The sequence below is a fragment of the Neopsephotus bourkii genome, unplaced genomic scaffold (assembly GCF_033783945.1).
Source record: "Neopsephotus bourkii isolate Nb327-2 ecotype Australia unplaced genomic scaffold, CSIRO-AGI_Nbou_v1 NB_867, whole genome shotgun sequence".
Classification (NCBI taxonomy): Eukaryota; Metazoa; Chordata; class Aves; order Psittaciformes; family Psittacidae; genus Neopsephotus; species Neopsephotus bourkii.
Genome location: NW_026901363.1, coordinates 1,307,821 through 1,329,789, shown reverse-complemented (window position 1 = coordinate 1,329,789; position 21,969 = coordinate 1,307,821).

Sequence of the window (21,969 nt, the reverse complement as noted above, 5' to 3'; positions counted from 1 at the left end):
TGTCTCTCCCCCGAGCACCCACAGCCCATTGTGCGAGCCGCAGGTGCCTAATGTAGCACCCATGGCCCCCCTGAGAACCGGCCCTGCACAAAGGGCCTGACGGGTGCGCGGGCAGATGGGCAGAGCCGGGGGTGCCACGTAGCCCATGGGGGTAACTTTGTCTTGGGGGTGCCTCTGCTTCAGACCAGCATCTTCCCCCTACTTTGGTAAACCCAGTCCTGTGGCAGGGCTTGTGTGGGGTGTTTGGTGCTGGGTTTCTGGCATCTGGGAAGAATGGGTGTTGAGAATGGATGCAGTGCTTTCTAAGGTATCTGTGAATACAGAGGTGACGGCTGCTCCTGCCTGCTGCAGTGATCTGTGAAGGGGCTTAAACTCTCTTCCCACCATCTTAATGGGCAAACAAGCGCTGGGGGTATCTGTTCTGAACTACTTGCATCTATTGGGCACAAGGGCAGTTGTAGAAGGGTGGTGTAGTCACCCAACTGTCCAGGCACTGAAGGATGGTTCTGGACAGCTGTGCTGCTGGTGGCCCTAAAAGGAATTGGCTGCTCATTTGATACCGGGCTTTGGCCAGTGAAGATGTGGCCTGTAATAGTGTCCCAGGCTTTCCCTAGATGGTGGGTAAATTGCTTTTACCTCGATGTCTCTGTTGCCTGATGTGAAATGGAGTGAATGTTTTTCTCTTGTAAATGTGGGGAGAGACGATGTGTCTGTGATTGTGCAGTGCCCAGCACGGGAGGACATTTTTGCCATAAAATAAATTAGTGCCAATGATAATGTAGATGATAAAGAAGACTTTTATCCTGTGCTGCATCCTGCTAACACACTGCACAGTAACAGAAGTGGCACTGGTTAATTTTCTGCTGCTTTCCGTGTATGAACTGTCAGTGTTTTCCCCACTTTTAGACGCCATTATTTAGTTGGGTCTGAATAATCCAGAGGTTATTAATGGAGCTATCAGGAAACTGCACAAGGAAACTGGGTGTGGAGGAGAGGGAGCTCATCCATGTGAATACCATTACGAAGGGTGCATGAGTGGCTACTAATGTTTTTCTCCCAACACTTAAAGCACAGGTCTTCTATTCTGATCTCTTTTAGTGGAAGTATATAGTCTGCTCTTGAGTAATCCAAGAAGCCTCATGAACCCAGAAGTTACTCACGAACTTTGCCTTTACTCAAGTTAAAAATTTCATGAAATATTTTATTCAATTCCCCTTTATAAATACCAAAACCAAGCAAGAAAACAAAAAATAACAGCACAAACTTGACTTCTTTAAGTTTGTTACCAGGTGATTTTGTTCTAAAATGCTCCAGCAAGTCTCCCTTTCTCGTCACCACTGACACAGCCCTATTATTTCAGTTCTGCATCCTCACCTGCAGGCTCCACTGGGTTGTGGGGACATCCCGGAGCTCAGTAGCATGTCAACTACAGCAGCGTGACTCCTGCAGCACTGAGTTGAGTGCAGGCTAATTGCAGAAGTATTTCCTTTGCTTTTGGTGAGGTTTTGCTTCAGTGATTGCAAATTAAAGTGACACTGCAATTCAAGTCAGCACAATGAAATGATGTTCTCACTGCTTTGATCTTGGTCCTTAGATAGGTAACTCCTTAAAAATAAAAAAGGAACTGCTGACTAATTTGGTACTAAGCATCAGTCAGAGATCAAAAATGTCAAAGTGCAGAGCCTGCTTGTAGGTGTGATGATAACATCTGTAGGTGAAGACAGGTAAAAATGTTCTGGTTCTCCTGCACCAGCTAAGTGTGTTCCACTTTGCTGGCTGAAGAGCTATGTTTCAGCTTTCATTTCAGATGGATGTTTTACAAGCAGAAACCAGAGCTGGGGCTGAGAGAAATGGTGGAGCAGTGCATTCCAAGCCAACCAGGTAGTCTTAGTGGTAAAACTGTTTATTTTGGGTAAAAGAATCACAGATGTAGGATGCCGGCTCTGTTGCAGTGAAGTGAGAAGCTCAATGTACAAGCAGAAACAGTTTGATGGCTGTTAACTTTCTCTTGGTTGGGACTGACAGAGCAACTTCAGTCAGATTTTGAGCCTTCTGCCAAAGCATACGACAAAAGCACATTCATTTTGGCATTGGCTTATCTTGGCAATTTCTTACAGTATGAGATCAAATGATCATGTTGTCTGATACTTCTGGGTTTTCTCACTTGCCTTCAAGACTAGATGAGTAGATTATTCAGTATATCAGAACATGGAAAAGCTCAGCTCTTTCAAACCAAGCTTTGTCTACAACAAGATCCTATTTGTAAAAATTCTCTAGCTTAAAGTGTAGGGCCAAGTCATTAATTTGGAGGCTTACAGCAGTCATCATCTCTTCTGGGAATTGTCAAGTAGCAGGTTTTATTTCCTTTTCAAGGTTGACTCAACTCCAAAGTACTTTGAGATTCACTGTTTAATGTAGTTCGTGAAAGACAGGGATGTCCAAACTTTGCTGGGACAGGGCAACAGTGCAAACGAAAATTATCTGGGTAGCACTGTATTTTGATTTCCTTTTTGTCTTAGCTTCTAAATTCTTGTGGTCACAAATGACATGGAAATGTTTCCCTGAAGCCAGCACTTCACCAAAGATTTGAGAGAGACACCTTTTTGCCTTGAGCAAGGGTTCAACCAGGCAAAAAAACCCTGATGTATTTGACACCTCTGTCATGGTTATCTGCACAAGAAGCCAGGGTCTGGCAGTCCTGGGTAAACAGTGCTCTGAACCAAACTTTGTTCTCCTAAACTTAAGCACCTTAGGAAAAGTTTAAATGTATGGCTGGTACAGGAAAAGGTGGTCTAAATATGGCACCTCTCTTTGAAGGTAACTGCTATCACTGCTAACATTAAAAAAAAAAACAGTAAATCCACTAGCTCTTCAAAAGACCCATCTGCTGCTTTCTTATAAAACCAACCTCTTGCACACACAGAGGTTAAAAACAAAGGCAAGAACCTGGACACCAAGATGAGCTTAACTCATATGAAGTACAATTTGCAGCAAGGAAACTGGAACTGAACTACAGAAGTGATTCATTACCCATATATTCAGCTCCAGCAGAGAGTTGCAGACAGCTATGCTGGGCCTTAATTGCTTCTGTTAACATCATATTCTAGAGCTCATTAGTGATAAACAATGTGTATTAATATCATTCAGACAAGAACTAAAGATTAAGGTGGAAATCCATTTGCTGTGATGGCCATTAGTCAATTCAGAGCTCTTGAATGATGCTTGAGAATCTAATATGAATTGGGAGAGTCAATATTTCATCAGGCAGCTCCTCTCATCTTCCTGTGGAAAGTTCTTTGTCTAAAAAAAGTTACTTAATGAAAAGTGCATGCATGAAAAGTACAAACACTAAGTACTGCCTTATTGGTCTCCTCACAAAATGTGGATAAGTGGGTAAGAGTGGATAAGTGTAATTATAAGAGTGGCAAGGCCAGTTTGGGGTCCGATAGAAGCATGTCCACTGCTTGTCACAGTGGTAAGTTTGGCCCTGTGTTGCCAACTTAAATGTTTTCAAAACATAGAGGGTTCTCAGCTTCAGTTCCATTTTCGTGATCTGGGCAGGTTACTTGCTTTATTGCAAGCAACTATGTGTTGGGATATGTAGAATTATAGAATAGTTTGGGTTAGAAGAGACCTTCAAAGGTCACCTAATCCAACCCCCATGATTTCTCCAGATGTGACTGGCCAAGAGTACAATTTGTTGCTCATTGTTCTTAATTCTTAGTAACAAGATCCCACAAATAGCCTAGCATCAAATGTATGAACATATGATACCAGTGGCACAAATATCCTTCTTCACACTCAGAAGCTGTAGAAGCTGTTGTAAATTTACCTGCTTCCTCCCTGCGCACCATTTCGTCTTTCTGAGTATCAGCAAATGTCGATTTCCCTTCCTAACTTTGCTTTGAATGTCTTTTTCCTTAGAATGTAGAAGACCCACATTGCTGGCAGCCTGTGTGATCTCAGGAACAAGCATGGTGCATGTGACACAAAGCACAGTGGGGGTCTTGTTCCTGGGGCTGGGGAGGTAAGTCACATCCATCCATCTGGTGTTTTAACTCCCAAGTAAAGGGCTGATGTAAAGGGAGGAAGTACAAGTGAAGGGGGAGGAATGTGGTCCTGCATATTTGAATGAGAGCCCAGTTCTGGTGTAGAAGTTTATAGAAGGATCTGGAACATACTGAGAGGGTTCAAAGGAACTTGAAAAAGGAAACTTAAAGTCTTTAGGGTTAAATTTGAGAAACTGTCTGGTTTTAGTTTATTTTTAAAAGTAGTAGAGAGGTAGATCGGCTATTGAGTTACTTATAAAACAGGAGAGCTGGAAAAGAGGCATTTCTATGTGTGTTTCTGAAATGGTCAGCAAGATTTGACAACTAGAGGCATACATTTGCTACCTTCAGTGAGAGTGCCATTTCTTACCAATAAGAAGATTGCACATTGAATGATCCTGCTTGGATAAGCTCAGAATGTCGTTGTTTAGAATACATCTCCAAGATATATTTTATGCACCTTCTGGTAAATTTATGTAACCTGTATATGCATGAGGGCAGACTACATGACCCTAATGCTACCCATCAGAGCCCTCAGAACCCAAACTTCTATGGGTTTACTCGGAAAGATGCTAGAAAACCAGCTGGATTCATTTGTATGGAATTGCATGGGATTTATCTTGACAGGTTTCACATGTAAATTGCCTGTGCCTCACCAAATAAACCCCGATTTCTCCTACTTCTTTTTTGGTTGCTATCTCTGGCATGGTCCATCTAAAGAAATTACTCTGGCAAACACCTGAGGAAGTCAGCATCATGGTTTTTGTTGTCAGAGATCACCTATTCCTGATGCTGAATGCCTGCAGCAGTGTTTAGGGTAATATTTGCTAACGTCAGCACAACAATCCCAAATTTTGCCTTGTTTCTCATTTATTCTCCTGTGCATTATTTTTTCTCTTTCCATCATAATTAAGAGGGCATTTCAGTTTACAGGAGGCAGCACAGCTGGTCCGTGTGGCTGCATTTGCCAAACCCCCAGACTTTTCAGAACACAAACTGCCTGAAGTTACCCTTCGCATTTTGCTCTCCCAAAGGCTCTAGGTTTCCAATTCCCAATGCTAATACTGCCTTTATTTATCCCAGCTGAGAGCTGGATCTGGTTTGTGGGTACTGCAGGAATAACTGAACAGCGAGGGGCTTCTCCTTAAAGCCGGCAAGGGGAAAGGGAAAACGGGAAAGGAAAAGAAAAAGGAAAAGGAAGTTCGCACAAGCACTTCTGCCCAGTGCCTGGTTTCAGCGGGCACTTGGTGCTCTGAGCATCTCTCTCTTACTTGTAGGCAGCGAGCGCCGCCTGCCGCAGGTACTGCATCGAGTAAGATGCTTACAGCGCAGGCAGGAGCAACCTGTAATGTTTTAACCAGATTTTTTCAGCTCCTTAGATAATGAGGAGCTGAAGTCCAATGCGCTAGAGGGTGCACTGATGGGATTACAACAGCTTGTTTAGGAAAAGGAATTAATTGCACGTTAATCCTCTTCTATTTCGATTTTGCAAACGTAAAGATTTTATCTTGTATCCTGTAGCTTGTATCTTATATATGATATAAGATTTTATGGTTTCTCTTGTATCTTATATCTATGTCTCATATCATCTTATATCTTTAAATGTCATACCTTACTTTATTTTATTTTTCATTTTACTTTTGAGAAGCAGCACACTTTCAGTTATCTGTAATACTGACACAATTCAAAACTGTATGACCTAAAACGAGTATCAAAGATGCCGTTCTTGTAACTTAAGCTTTTAGTGGATCATTTCAGCAGATCAAGAGCACCTAATTGCTGCTATTATTCAGATGAAATCTTAATTTACACCAATTGAGGGTATTAATTTTCTGTTTTAAATGGTGAATGGCAAAAAACCTCCACCCTGATCTGTTAAAAAATGATCTGTCTGTGAGTCAGGACCCTCTCATATGGTCTCGTAGACCGATCTGATCAATGACTGTCAGAGCCCTGAGGGCACTAATAGGCCCTAATGGCCCTGAGCAGCCAGTCTCACCAGGGGCCTCCCCTCCACACCCTGCCTGTTTTAATCTGAGCCCTGAGTTGCAGTATCTGCTTGATCTGCCCTGCAGGAATGCTGATCTCTGGTTCAACCACAGCCATACCCTGGCTGCTTTTAGGCCCTGATCTATGTGATCTGTGGACTCATGTCCTGGACCAATATTGGCTCTGTCTCATCACCATGGTCCTGCCTCGTCATCCTAGGGCTGCGTCTGGTTATAGATGTTTTTGTTTGACCTGATTCCAAGCAGTGGATTGACTTCTAAACTTGACTATGGACCTGCCTGGGCACCATGGACTTGTCTGGTGATCCAGGATCTTGGCTGAACCTCACTTAGAGCACCTAGCCCCAGAAAAGAGCTTCTCCATATCAGGTATCCCACGTGGTACAAAGTGCAAAAAGCTGCATGTCCTGTTGTGCGATTCCCTCAAGATTACCTCCAGAGTGCCAATGGGTGTCTAAATGAGAACTATGTCAACAGGTACCTTCATTGACACACACTTTTCTAAACCAAGGAGGGTCCATCAGATCCTATTCTAAAATAGTGCCTGTGTCCTGGAACTAGCTGGTTTTGGACTGCTGGCTTTTGTGACAAGCAACAGTCCCTTGCACAGTGTTCCTGTTCCTCAGGAGAAATGACAGGAAAGAAAGGAGCAGCTCCATCCCCAGCCTGTTTTTGGAGTAAATGAGGATGAACCAAAACATGGTAAGGCACTATTTTTAATTCATGATGTTTTTTTTGGTGTGTGAAGTCAGTGGAGTTGTATTCATTTAACCCCCTTTGGATTTCTCCCACCTGCTATTGGGCAGAATGGATTTACTTTTTATGTCATGGCAGCTGGAAGTACGGCTTTTTACTGTGAGCACTTAGAGCTTGGAGGTGGAACTTGTCTCTTGTAAAGACATCAGCTGAAGGTGGCTTAGTGCTTCTGGAGTCTCTTACTGTGAGGTAATCATAGAATCATAGAATAGGGTTGGAAAGGACCTTAAGATCATCCAGTTCCAACCCCCCTGCCATGGGCAGGGACACCTCGCACTAAACCATGTCACCTGAGGCCTCGTCCAACCTGGTCTTGAACACTGCCAGGGATGGAGCATTCACAATATCCCTGGGCAATCGACTCCAGTGCCTCAGCACCCTCACAGTAAAGAACTTCTTCCTTATATGCAATCTAAACTTCCCCTGTTTAAGTTTTAACCTGTTCCCCTTGTCCTATCACTACAGTCCTTAATAAAGAGTCCCTCGCCAGCATCCTTATAAGCCCCCTTCAAATACTGGAAGGCTGCTATGGGATGTCCAAGCAGCCTTCTCTTCTCCAGGCTGAACAGCCCCAACTTTCTCAGCCCGTCTTCATATGGGAGGTGCTCCAGTCCCCTGATCATCCTCGTGGCCTCCTCTGGGTTTGTTCCAACAGTTCCATGTCCTTTTTGTGTTGAGGACACCAGAACTACACAAAATACTCTGGGTGAGGTCTCATGAGAGCAGAGTAGAGGGGCAGGATCACCTCCTTCAACCTGCTGGTCACGCTCCTTTTGATGCAGCCCAGGATATGGTTGCTTTCTGGGCTGCAAGTGCACACTGAAGCCAGCTCATGTTCATTTTCTCATCAACCAGCACCCCCAAGTCCTTCTCCACAGGGCTGCTCTGAATCTCTTCTCTGCCCAGCCTGTAGCTGTGTCTGGGATTGCTCTGACCCAGGTGTAGGACCTTGCACTTGGCATGGTTAAACTTCATGAGGTTGGCATTAGCCCACCTCACAAGCGTGTTGAGGGCCCTCTGGATGGCATTCCTTCCCTCCAGCATATCAACCAAACCAAACAGCTTGGTGTCATTGGCAAACTTGCTGAGGGCACACTCAATCCCACTGTCCATGTCAGCGATGAAGATGTTAAACAAGACCAGTCTCAACACTGATTCCTGAGGGACACCACTCGTTACTGGTCTCCAGCTGGACATTGAACCATTGACCACAATCCTTTGTGTGCGGCCAGCCAGCCAGTTCTTTATCCACTGAGTGGTCCATCCATCAAATTGATGTATCTTCAATTTAGAGACAAGAATGTCGTGTGGGACAGTGTCGAACGCTTTACACAAGTGCATGTAGATGATGTCAACTGCTTTACCGCTGTCCATCAGTTCCGTAGCCCCATCATAGAAGGCCACCAAACTGGCTAAGCAGGATTTCCCCTTAGTGAAGCCATGTTGGCTGTCACCAAGCACCTTGTTGATTTTCATGTGCCTCAGCATGCCTTCCAGGAGAATCTGCTCCAAGATTTTGCCAGGCACAGAGGTGAGGCTGACTGGTCTGTAATTCCCCGGGTCATCCATTTTCCCCTTCTTGAAAATAGGGGTTATATTTCCCTTTTTCCAGTCGTCGGGAACTTCACCTGACTGCCATGATTTCTCAAATATGATGGCCAGCGGCTTAGCAACTTCACTCACCAGCTCCTTCAGGACCCGTGGATGGATTTCATCAGGACCCATGGACTTGTGCATGTTCAGATTTTTAAGTTGGTCTTGAATCGGTTCCTCTCCTACAGTGAGCCCAAGGTCTTCATTCTCACAGTCCCTGCGTCTGCCTTCCAAGACTTGGGTGGTGTGGTCAGAGCATTTCCCAGTGAAGACCGAGGCAAAGAAGTCATTCAGAACCTCAGCCTTCTCCACATCCAGGGTAGCCAGTTCTCCTAAAAACATATTCGAAAAGCGCTTTGCAATGACCTTTGGTTCTTCTGCCATCGTGTGGCTGAGAGAAGGATGCAGGTTATCCACTGTGTGTAGTAAGAGCTGTCTTGCTTTAGTAGTGACACCTTAATGGATAAAAGGTCTTTTAATAAGGATCGGCTGTGAGCTTTCTCCCTTGCCTCAGCTCTCTATCAGGGAAATAGGGATTTACAACAATCCCCAACAGAGCAGGGGAGCAGTGGGAAGGGCTCCTCAGCTTGGTGTCAGGAGTTTGGGATGCCCATCCAAGCACATTCAGGGTTGCAGGATGCTGAGAGCCTCCAACAGCTGAGCTGTGCAGGGTGTTGCTGTGGGGGCTGGTGGGGAAGAGCACACACTGTCTTCAACCACCCTAAAGATGCAGCAGTGCTTCATCCATGTCCTGCATGGCTCCTGCAGAAGGGAGCTGAGTCCTGCCCCACTGGGACTGTTACTGAGCAGGGTGTTAGAAAGCCAAGTCAAGTGAATGCCTGCTAGCACAGCCCATGGGAGAAAGGAGCAGAGAAAGGTAAAAGCCATTCCTGTTGTCGAGGTTCTTGTCAGCAGTACCAAGGGGGCAAGGATTGCAGTGGGAACAGGAACATGCGTGAAAGCACAGGGAACAAGCGCTTAGGATGTGGTGGGGTCTCATCACTGGCATCTCAATCTGTGTCATGCACAAGTGGTCCTAATTAAACCACATGAACACTGGTGCTAGTGCTTGTGTGTGTGTAAATGGATAAAATCTGTGTAAGAATGCATGAATGGGTTAAATCATGTTAAATAAATAGCACTTGTACAAGTGCTACAAGTCCACCCACTCCTACAAAGGCACAAAAAGCAGATGGCAACTTCAATTTCCAATATTTATTCTTATTAAAACTGATTTATGGCAGTGATTTATGGCCTTGCAAATAGAACATATTAATGTGAGTAGTTGGAGTTACACTTTCATCACTTTTGTTAAAAGAAGGAGAGAGCAAGGTGGTACAAGAACATTTGTAAAGGGGTGGGAGGGATGGAAGGAAAGAGGGGGAGGACATTTCCTTCCCCAGCTGTGATGCACTGAAAGGAGAGGAGTGATGCAGCTGGGAGATGAATGCGACTGTCGGCTCCTGCCTCTCAGCATTGGCAGCACAAAAGTTGGATCTTCCCCAACAAGGACCTGGGTGAAAAGCAGGGGATGAGGAGCCATGTGGGCTGTCTTTTTGTATGCTGGGAGCTGGAATTCTCCTGCTGTGTCTTAAATTAACCAGGTGTTGCATTGTTTTAGCTGTGGCTTTCTCTTAATCCCATTCCCAGAACAGAAATGACGCTTCATGTTGCTAATGTGGGATTCCTCAGGGAACAGTGTGGGGAGCACAGGATACTGGAGCAGAGCACAAGGGTGCATCCAAATGTGCTGTGAGAACTGCATGCTTTAGGCCTGCTTCCTTCCTTCTGGAGCCTTTTACTGATGGATTCAAACTCCAGGCACTGCTTCTTCTGAAGGCTTGTCTGGAAAACAAACTCACTTTTTGGTGCTCCAGCTGTAGTGTCCACAGATGGCCCCAAACAGCGGGTCAGAACATGGGCAAAGATGAGCCATGAGTTCTTCAACAGCAAGTACCTATGAGTCCAAACATGCACTTGGGCATCTTGGAGCAAAGGGCATTCACATCCCAGCTTGACTACGCAAGTCAGTGGTGATGTGGGGAGCAAAGCTATGCCATAGCCTTCCCTCAGTTGGGAGAAAAGGTTCCAATTGCTCCTAGCAGCTAAACACCCATGGGGAGAAGACTTAATTCACCTGGGGAGAACAGAGGACATGACACCCACCTACTGCTTGAGCATGATTTGCCCAGCACTCTGTGAAAGTTGCTGTCTGGCCCAGAAGTGGTGCTACAGGGTACGTATTGGCCATTCCCAATGGAGCAAGTGATCCTCAGCTCTCCTAGGACTCTTCTGTCATTACACAAGGAAAAAGCAACATTGCTTCAGAGCTTCTGCTGTTTACACGTCTCCTCAATGCACTGCCTGATGGTAACTCTTCCCTACAGGGATTTTTAGATGACTCTTACAAATCCTCCCTCACCTCCCCCAATATGTTTTATTTTCCCTGCTATGTCTCCATTACTTTCATTACAGTTTTCCCAGTGCTCCACACAAACAAATGCAGAGAGGAGAGGGGGGGAGGAAGAAATTAAGTCAGGAGAATTCAAGGCAATTTTCCATTGCTTTACCCTAATGTAAGTACCATAACAGGGTAACAAGCCAGGTAAGTAAAATTTACAAGAAGAGCTACACTCCTGGATGCAGAAGCTGGAGTAAACAAATTATTTTTAGCAGGCTATTAAGTAAAGTGGATGCTAGGAAGCGCAGCATGACAAAGAGCAGCCTTAGAAGTAAGGGGTGAGGTAGCCTCCCTGTGCTTTTGCCTAGCACACCATCAGTGCTGATTGAGTCAAGATTGGGTCAGCTCCTGCAGGACTTTTCCCAAGGCACTAACTAATCGCAGAATGGCTAAGGTTGGAAGGGGTTACTGGAGATCATCTAGTCCAACCTCCCTGCTCAAGCAGTGCCACCTAGAGCTCAACAGTATTTCCAGATGGCTCCCAAATATCTCCAAGGAAGGAGACTCCACAACCTCTCTAGGCACCCTAATCAGAGCAACCAGTCCTGAAACACTACAGACCTTCCCAGGAAGCACTTTTTATTTGCCAGGCTGCTCTGACTCACTCCAGTACATGCCACAGCCACTCACCTACCAACCCTAATGCTACAGATTTGTCACTGGGCCTTAGGGCCACCACCTCAGGGACTGCTGGGACCCCTCTTGTCAGCCTCTGGGAAGTCAGTGGTCAGGTCCCCAAAGGTAGATTAGGGTTTAGATTTGTTCACTCACCAGTTCAGGTCACTTCTGTATCTTCTGACACTCCTTGTCTAGGGTGGGCTTGTGCTCCTAACCAAGGCTTAAAACTCTTTCTATCCTTATTGTATTGAAACAGCATCACTGGTGTGGGTACAAAATTCTTGTAAGGAAAAAAAGAGCAAAACTGCAGCCAGAAGAACATTACTTTTGAGCAATGGCAGCTTCCTTGCCTATTCATATTTGTTTCTTGTTTACAGCATGAGACCCAGTTTCATCCAGGGCAGCATTGTTTCAGTAACATGGTAAGTTTTTAATAGGTAGCATGAACCCCTAAGAGCAGAGGCTGATTGGTACCATGTTTTGGTCTTTTCTGCATCCAGGGTAGAGGACTGTTCTATAGAAAGTTTCACAGTCTTGATGTGGCAGCACCCAGTCAGACACCAGTGCTACAGTCTGCACAGTCAAGCTGGACATAGGAAACTTGGTTCATAGCAAAACACAAGGACAGCTCATGCTTCCTTTGTCCTGGTTGGAACTGAGATGTAGCCCAAGAAACACAAGTATTTCTACCTAGTGGTTGATGGCAGCTTAAGTTCTTTGTGTGTTAGAAGGTGTCCAAAAGTTTCTTCTTCAGGTTTTGTTCCATCCTGATACTCTCCTGTCAGAAAAGGAAAACAGTGACTATGCTCCAGCTGAAACACCTCAGACCTGTCTCCTTGACTTCAGCCAGTGCTGTACCGTGTCCAGTGTGATGGTACACCTCTCATACCCAGTGGGGTGCAGCTCTGAGCTGGGTTATACCCTAGGCCCACAAGGTAAAATACACAGGGAGCTCATGACATTATTCACTGCAGTTTCAGAAATGTGTTGATTTAACAGATGCTTTGTGCAGGGCATGGAGCAGCACATCTCAACCACTGTGCAGTGATTCACAACTGCCAACTGGTACCCTCGTGCCAGAGGCTTTCTCCTAATTTCCACCCCTCTGCCACTCAGTGCATGGTCTGATTTACACAGACCTGCTCCGAGTACACAATGGTCACTGCAGAGGTATATCTAAAAAGGCTCATTCCCCTGTCTGACAGCCGCAATTGCAAGGTATAAAGAAGATACATGTCACCCACTCACCTATTGCCTTCATCTCACCTCTAGGACATTTCTTACTCAGTAGGCTCAGTAGGCATTTTCCTGACAACCGCTCCTGGAACAGAAATGAAGCTACTCAGTGCTCCAAACCACATAAAGAACTCCAAGTCTCTATGCCCAAACATGTAAGTATTTACACATACAAGCACTAAAATCTTCTTCATAACTTACCCACTTCAGAAAGCGAAGGATGGAAGAGAGGTTGACCATAACTTAGCTTAAAAGCAGCTAAACTTTTCACCCTAAGGGCACTGCAGCTCCAGAGCCCCTCCCCAGCATTAGAGAGACCTGGAGCTCTTCACAGAGCTCTTCACAAAGCACTTATTTACTGCACTGTGCTGCAGACAAGAGGCTCAGATCACTCAGCAAATGAAAATCTCAGAACACGCTTAATTTAAAAGCTAATATCAGGATGATGCTTGACAGTGTTCCTTTAATAAAAAAGTTATGTTATTTGCCCACAGATTTATACCTTTCAAAAGAAAATTTGATACTTGATGATATCTCTTTTTTAAGTGCCTATGCTTTCCATTCCTGTAATCCCTTTACCCACTATAAAATCCCAAAGGCTGTATTAACTTGAATTAAATTGAGAACCTTTGATATGTTTTGGATTTGTGCTGGAGACTGTGTTCATAATTCAGGGATGTTTTCTTACTGCTGAGCAGTGCTTGAACAGAATCAAGGCCTCTTCTTCACTTCACCCCACCCCACCAGTGAGGAGGCTGGGGATGTGCAAGGAGCTGGGAGAGGACACAGCAAGGACAGCTGATCCCAACTGACCCAAGGGATATTCCAGACAAAATGACATCATGCACAACATATAAAACTGGGGAAAGAAGCAGCAAGAAGGGGGTGTTTGGATTGATGGTGTTTGTTTTCCCAAGTAACCATTACACATAATGGAACCCTGCTTTTCTGGGATGGCTTAAGACCTGCTGACCATGGGAAGTGTTGAATTAATTCCTTTTTCCCTTTGCTTTTGTGTGTGGCTTTTGCTTTACCTGTTAAGCTGTATTTATCTCAGCCCATGAGCTGTATCACTTTTCTGATTCTCTCCCCATCCCACGGGGAGCGTCAGGGAGAGGGGTAATGAGTGAGTATCTGTGTGGGGCTGAGTTGCCAGCTGGGGTTAAACCACAACACATGGTTAAGTTTAGTTACCCAAGGCACAACAGCCAGTGATGTTCCCCACCCAGCATCCTTGTGAAGTCAGCAGTGCTCAGTAAATTCACCTACTCAAATTGAGACATAATAATCCACTTCTGTGACTTGCTGAAGGATCAAGAGCAGAGCTAAAGGTTCACCCTGATTTTCCCAGCAGCCATCCCACAACACACCACAAAGCACGCTGTAATTCATCTGTTCAAAGTAAGAGAGGTCAGTGCCACAACAGGCTAAAGGAAAGCAGAGGTCTTCTACTGGTCTGTGATAATTATCTTCAATGGCTTTATTCTCTGTTTCTGGTGGGCTGAGCCTGCTTTCACTGGGAGGGCAGAATGTACAACCATCAGGGACATCATTCCAGAAGACATTTCCATTCTGCAAGTCTTGAATTTCACCTTTCCTCTGTGGTATATGGCCCTGTGTCCCCCCGATGCCCACTGTCTCCAATGGGAAGCCAAACAGACACAGACGAATTCAAGCTCCCCATCTCCACCCAAGCTCAGCTGACATCAGTAACTACTTTGTTTCTGAATACCTCCAAACTTACAGCAAAGAGAACCCTTTGCCCTGCAACAGCACGTTTGATGCCTTGTGCTGATGCATTGTACTTTACGATATGAACTTTGAGAGTGCCCCAAGGTTATCAGCTATAAAAGCAGCTAATATGACAGGAGGTTTATCCAAGCATTGCTCCAAGCCCTGAGACTGGCAGCTCATCAATAGGGAAGGGATACTAGGCACTGAATGTTTTAAATCAAAAAACACATCCTTAAAAGAGGATACTAACAATAGCGATTCTTTCCCCCATCCCACTAGGGTGGGAGTGAGCAAGCGGCTGTGTGGTGCTTAGTTGCCGGCTGGAGTTCAACCCTGATACAGAGGAGGCCACTCAAACTGTAGCAGGCACGTTTAGATGCAGAGCAACGATGCTGTTACTGCCAGGGTGACAGCAGGCTGCTCCTGCTCATATCTGGGACAGCCACATGGCAGGTGTTAGGAACACCTCTTCACATTCCAGAGCAGAGGGAAACTGAGCAACACCTCCAGTGCCACAGAAACTTACCTACAAGGAGCAGTTCACGTACAGGTTACCACTGAAGTGTATTGCAGGGGAATGACCTAAACTTGTCTGCCTGTTCCTGCGCTCAGCTAATTTCAAGAAAGTGCAGCAGCATGGATTTCAGAGTGCATTTATTAAATCACCTAATGTGGTATGTCCTGTGTTGCTACAGTCATTTCACCTTAACCCTGCCGCATGGGAAATTTCTGCATAAACAACATAACCCGTTATAGTGTTGTGATGCATAAACCCACAGTGGGATGAGAGAGAACAATTAATGAGTATAAAATTTTGTGTTGTTTTTCAGTTGAAAAAGAAGCCTGGGAATTTGAAGAGCTGTTTTCTAAAAACCTGCCTAGGATGTCAAGGGAAAAAGCCAAAGAAAAGAAAAGAGAATCAGCCTTTTGCATGTGATTCATGCCTAAAAACACCCACGCAGCTCATCACATTGACCTCAAAAGACAGAAATGCTGCAGCAAGACGCTTTCAGAGAGGGAATCCATGGGCACTAAACCACAGGGAACAAAGAGCCCATGAATTACCCACTCTTCAGAGCTAATCTGCCGAGCAGATATTAATACAATTAGTGCTGATCCCTGAGTCTCATTGTTTTGAAGATATACTGAATTTTTTGAAGGATGGAAACTTGTCACTGCTGTCAGCAGATCTGAGCTGGAGGGAAAAAAGGCTGAGAAAAACCTAATGAAACAAGGAACTGTTTCTTTTCTCTCTGTGTAAGCAAAGAGCAACTGGGTATAGCCAGAGTGGCAGAGATGATGCTTAGTGTTGCTTTCATCAGGCTGCTGCAGAGAAACTGTTCTCTTGGCTTTTGAATTGGTATTGCCCATCACTGCTTGCTCTGCTGTCTCAATCTGTCACATGTCAAGCTAGTCCAGATTTACCAAGAAGGGAAGGTCTGAAGGGCCTGTGCTCATTCTCTGGGTGCCAGCACAGTAAACTGTGCTCCTGAAGAATTTCATATGCCCCAACAGTAGCTCAGCCCAGCCCAGGCAGGAGTTGTTCATGGCTCCCTAGAAGAGAAGACGCTGCATATCAGGGCATACCTAGAACAATAGGCCACCCACTGTCTGATCTCCAGAATCCTCATTGAATCCAAACATAGATCTCCTCTTTCTTCACCCCAATGACAAGAATAAAGAAACCTACTGCTTGGGTATCTACAGATGAATCTGCATGAATAAGTACAAAACTACTTTCAACTTCTTTTAACACTGCTTCATGTGATATCTGGTCAATTTCTGACTTCTTCATATATCTTTGGACTTCCTGAAAAGTGACCCTCTCCATAGGGATACAATCACTGGAGAGTTTGCACAGAGACCTTCATTTCCTCAGTACACATCCAAGTTTGAAAATTGCAGCCCTCAATGTTCAACCCAGACAATTCTTACTAAGAGACAAGGATTAGGCTACAGCTATCTAGTGTGTGAGCATCATAACCACTGGCTTTGAATACATCTGACTAGAAACAATGAACAAGCTGAATACACTGGTCCAGCTATGAAATCCACAACAAGCATATTGAAGTGTCAGCCATAGCTTCAACCCTCTGAAGACAGGCAAAACCTCTAAATGCTCAGGCTAGCAGTGTCCTAATATATTCATAACTAAAAAGAAAAATCCCTATGGCACCCCAAACACTGAGTCCTCACCCCAGGCCCCTCTGAACAGTGCACTTCTTGGAGTTATTCTGCAATAAGACAACATGCACATCAGAACAAGCAGCTCTTACAATTCATTTATACCTTATCTGCATCCAGGATAGGTTTTTTTCATATTCTTAATATTGTTAAACATAGTCCTGGGGAATTCCTGGCCTAATACTGATTATGGTTCAAAAATGATGTGCTCCTGAAGGTAAAATATCTTGTGAAAATATGGACAATGGCCTCGCACAAAGAGTTGTTATCAATGGCTCAATGTCCAGCTGGAGACTGGTAACGAGTGGTGTCCCTCAGGGGTCGGTGTTGTGACTGGTCTTGTTCAACATCTTTGTCGCTGACACGGACAGTGGGATTGAGTGCGCCCTCAACAAGTTTGCCAATGACACCAAGCTGTGTGGTTCGGTTGATACGCTGGAGGGAAGGAATGCCATCCAGAGGGACCTTGACACGCTTGTGAGGTGGGCTGATGCCAACCTCATGAAGTTCAACCATGCCAAGTGCAAGGTCCTACACCTGGGTTGGAGCAATCCCAGGCACAGCTACAGGCTGGGCAGAGAAGAGATTCAGAGCAGCCTTGTGGAGAAGGTCTTGGGGATGTTGGTTGATCAGAAAATGAACATGAGCCGGCTTCAGTGTGCGCTTGCAGCCCAGAAAGCCAACCGTATCCTGGGTTGCATCAAAAGGAGCGTGACCAGCAGGTCGAAGGAGGTGATCCTGCCCCTTTATTCTGCTCTCATGAGACCTCACTTGGAGCATTGTGTGCAGTTCTGGTGTCCTCAACATAAAAAGGACATGGAACTGTTGGAACAAGTCCAGAGGAGGGCCACGAGGATGATCAGGGGACTGGAGCACCTCCCATATGAAGACAGGCTGAGAAAGTTGGGGCTGTTCAGCCTGGAGAAGAGAAGGCTGCGTGGAGACCTCATAGCAGCCTTCCAGTATCTGAAGGGGACTTATAAGGATGCTGGGGAGGGACTCTTTATTAGGGGCTGTAGTGATAGGACAAGGGGTAATGGGTTAAAACTTAAACAGGGTGAGTTTCAGTTTGATATAAGGAGGAAAGTCTTTACTGTAAGAGTGGTGAGGCACTGGAATGGGTTACCCAAAGAAGTTGTGAATGCTCCATCTCTGGCAGTGTTCAAGTCCAGTCTGGACAGAGCCTTGGGTGCCCTGGTTTCGTGTGAATTGTTCCTGCCCATGGCAGGGGGGTTGGAACTAGATGATCTTAAGATCCTTTCCAATCCTAACTATTCTATGATTATATTCCAAAAGATGAATGAAAACCAGTTAGGAACACTCTAACTTATCAGTTTAAGCATTTTGTGAGAATTCATCTTTTACTTTCCAAATATAAACACTTTTAGCATTCAAAAATATTTGTATTGAATAAAAATCGTAAGTGAAATAAAAATCTAAGTTTAAAAGTGCACCATAATGAGTCACACAGCTGTCCGCCAGTCTTAATACGTAATTTCTAACTGGAGCTGAAAGCGAAAGGAAGAAAAGCAAGAGCAAAGCAAGGCTGCAAGATGCTAATACTCTATAATACCTTAAAACCTTTTCAGCTCCCGTGACTGAGGCACATACAATTCCTCTGTCTTTAGCAACAGTAGGAGGAATGCCTTTCATTAATTGACCATTTTCCCCTTGATTGCATATAAATCTTTGCCATCCATGATGTCTCTTTGCAGGAAGATCTGTAGTTCAGCCCCTTGCTGAGTGAAGAATCACATCCTTTTGCTTGCTTCCAAACTGTTCCTATCAGTATTATTTGGTGCCTCCAGATGCTTGTAGTAGAAGAGAGATCAACAGTCAGTACCCAAACACTGTTTCTATTCTGCTCATATGTATACAAGCTGTGGGCATATAGATGAGTTACTGGAGTACATATTGGGTAGTGTAACAGAACAGATATTAGAATTCAGTGTAATAATATAGTAAAGTATTTTGATGGACTCATAGATGTCCTCCACCAAGTTGTCACGAAGCAAGAAATCCCAAAGTTTTAGTTTTGAACATTTCTGCATGAAAACCAGTTTTAAAAGAGCAGAATTTCCTTTGACACACAAAATCTGGCTTCTGCTAAGCAGTGCTGTTGAACAAGCACATTCTGAAGCACTTTTCCTGTATTGTTTCTTTCCAGAGACAAGCTCCGTGCTGTCCCCTTTCCAGGTGACGTCTGTTACTAGTGAGAGGATGTGACAGGCCGTTTTGAAGTTTCCTTTTTCACTTACTCGAGAAAGGAGAGCTCTGAAGCTTGCCGCAGTGAAGTGATTTCTTGCCATTTTCTCTCTTTGTGCTTAACTGCAGGTTTCCACCTCTGGTCTGCAGCACCCTAGGGAAAATACATACTACTTGTAAGCTGTCAAGGCAAGGCAACTCACTGAAGGAAGTCATAATCAGGAGGCTTAAATTAGCTGTGGAGAGGACTGCACCTTCACTGGAAAATACCAATTGAAACTGAAAACAGAGAGAGCAGCCCTGGATGTTGGTTGGTAAGAGAAAAATGATAGAAGCAGCATTTTTTTCTTCTCCCTTCTCCCTTCTTGCTTCTTTATTTTTTGGTCTCTATCCATTTTAACCAGGGCAGTGCAGAGGCTTTCCTGTCATAGATAATCGTTTTGGGGTGGTTTACGTTATTTTTTTCCCTTCCTCCTTTTTTTCCTCTCCTCATTGCCCCTTTTCCTTTTCTCCAAAGAGCTTTCTTGGACCAAAAATGGCAGCCACCTGCTTCTGTTGTGAGGCTGCTCCCAAATGCGAACAGCCACTTTACTGAACACAACTGCCTTTGGGCAGAAGCAGGCCCAGCTGGGACTGAGATCTACAAGTGGACAATTAGCAGCCAAGTAGTGGACTAAAGCTGGTTATTTTTATTGCTGCCTGAGGAGATAGGTCAGACAAGGCAAAACATTAGTATAACCAGCAAACTGTAAGCATCTGAAGCTTCTGCAGGCTCTGAAATGCCTGCGTGCCACATTTTTGCACAGCACCAGGTAGCAGGAAGATGTTTTTCACATCATGTTTGTAGCAAGAAAGCAGGAAGCACTCTATGTTATTGTTAATATCAATATCTCAGCTTTAAAAGCCAATTTAGTATTTTTTCTTTGCTCACCATGTTACGATTTTTCAGTGCTGCCAGCACCACTGGTTGCTGGCAATGCCAGAATGGCATCTTCCACTTGCATGTGCTAAACCTACATCTGCAGAACCAGTCCAGAGACACGGGGCAGGCTCCAGGTGAGCATCTGTCAAAGGAACTGCTGCCATAGGCACTGAAAAGGAGGTGGCCACAATTTTCTTATGCTTCTTTGCACATCAGCACCATCAGCTAGCACTGCTGTTTGGCGGAGCTGGGCTGCTCTGTGAGGTGCGGATCTAGATCAGAGGGGATGTTGCGTTGGAGAAGTGGCCTTAAGCTGTGGATATGTCAGTGTGAATGCCTTCAGGGAATTATCTTCCTCATCACAGACATTTGGCTGGACTTTCCTTCTTTCCAGTTTGCAGGCATGTTTGATTAGAGGAAGTGGGACATTGGAGACAGAACTGGAGCCTGCTTGCCTGAATCCTCCATGTACTGTTATGACTGCTCTTCAAGCCCCAGTGACACCCCATGTAGTGCCAACCTGGCAGCCGAATTCCCAGAATAGATGCACGTGATTTTTTCAAAGTCTGTTGTGATGTCAGAAAACTTCCTTTTTTAGCTTTTGCCTCATCTATCAGCTAGAACTTGCTCATGGTTGCTGAGCCATAAATAGAGGCTAGCGGTTAACGTAGGCTAAGATTCACAAAATCATTTGAATAAGTTAAAAGATCATTAAGAGGGAGCCTGAATCTCCTAAATAGCTTTTATTGCCTTAACCTCATGGCATGAAGAGAGGCATGAAAATGTGATAGAAATACATGATGCTTCATTGTAATGCAGGGAAGCTCTTCCAACATATTTTACATCTATCACCGTGAAAGACTAAAGGCACCAGGTAGAGATATGTTTTTGCTTGGCCTAAAAAGGTCGAAGGCTGAGAAGGGAGGACAGACAGGCGGACTTGTACACCACTTCCAGAGCACAATTCGCCTTTCCCTGAAGTAACTGAGGTACCTCCTAGGGGTGGACTATAAGTGAAGCTTTGGGTGAAAGCTTCCTATGGAGGCACCTGAACCATACTGAAAGAGGATTTAGAGTCTGCCCACCTATGTGTGCCTACAGCTTCACCAGTGGAACCTGCCAGCAGCCAGGGTCCTCAGCACAAGCTGAAACCCTCTGGGACTTTCTGAGGTTGTGCCAGTTGACAGTGCACTGACCATTAGTCTTCGCAGATAGAAGTCACCTCACTTCTAACTATCTATCCAGTCAAAGCACTGAACATCTCTGCCACAACCAATAAATCAAAACCATCAAGGAGTCCAAAGAGCTATCTGGCTAAGAAGCTGGTAGAGATTTTGTACATTTAAGCCAGAAGCATTTGCTGATCTTTCTTTCTAGTTATTTACCACACAGCAAGAACATGCAATGACACAATATCTGCAGATACACTCACGTGCACCCACTTCTTCAGGAGCTTGTGAGCCCACCCAGGGAACACCTATTGCTCTGGCAGCTGGTAAAATCTTGCTTTGCAGTGTCAAATCCTGTGGAGAAGAAAGACCAAAACTTTAGTGGGTGAGCAAAATATTGCAATCTTCCCTTCACATCACTCCCCAGTAGTGAAACACTTTATCTTTCCTATCTGCATTCGCCTCCTTTTTCCCCAGCTCAGAAATGGCAGCTTTGCTTAAATACTCAGAAAGAAACCTTTAAATGGTGAATTTTGGAAAGCAGGAAGACTGCTTCTTCATGTGTAACTGCACATGAAGCAGTTTGCCTTCTAAATCCCCTATTATGCAGGAAAGAAAGCTTCTTCCAATTCCTTTACTAAATGTCTCTCTTTAAGGAGATGTGCAAGCCGTTCCTCACCCTGCTCCCACCTCAGCCCCCTTTCATTCACCTCCTCACTGTTGCTGTAATTCATGTTATGCAATTCCAGATGACCCAGTACACCCAGTAACACTGAGCCAAGTGGAGCATTATGTGTGAATAAAAGGAGCTATGGAGCGAACCCTGATGCACCTCATGGGAAAACTCCTGCATGCAGCAGGCACATTTCTCCAGCACAGAATCATGGAGCTGTGCTACAGCACAAGAAACAGCAAAGGTCAGAGTCAGATGGGGCCTGGTATCTAAGATAGATGGGATTTGGTTTATTTTTAACTGGTTTGTCAGTGGCTGGTGTCAGGCTGCAGTGAGCTACAGAAGACAGCACAGGTTTAT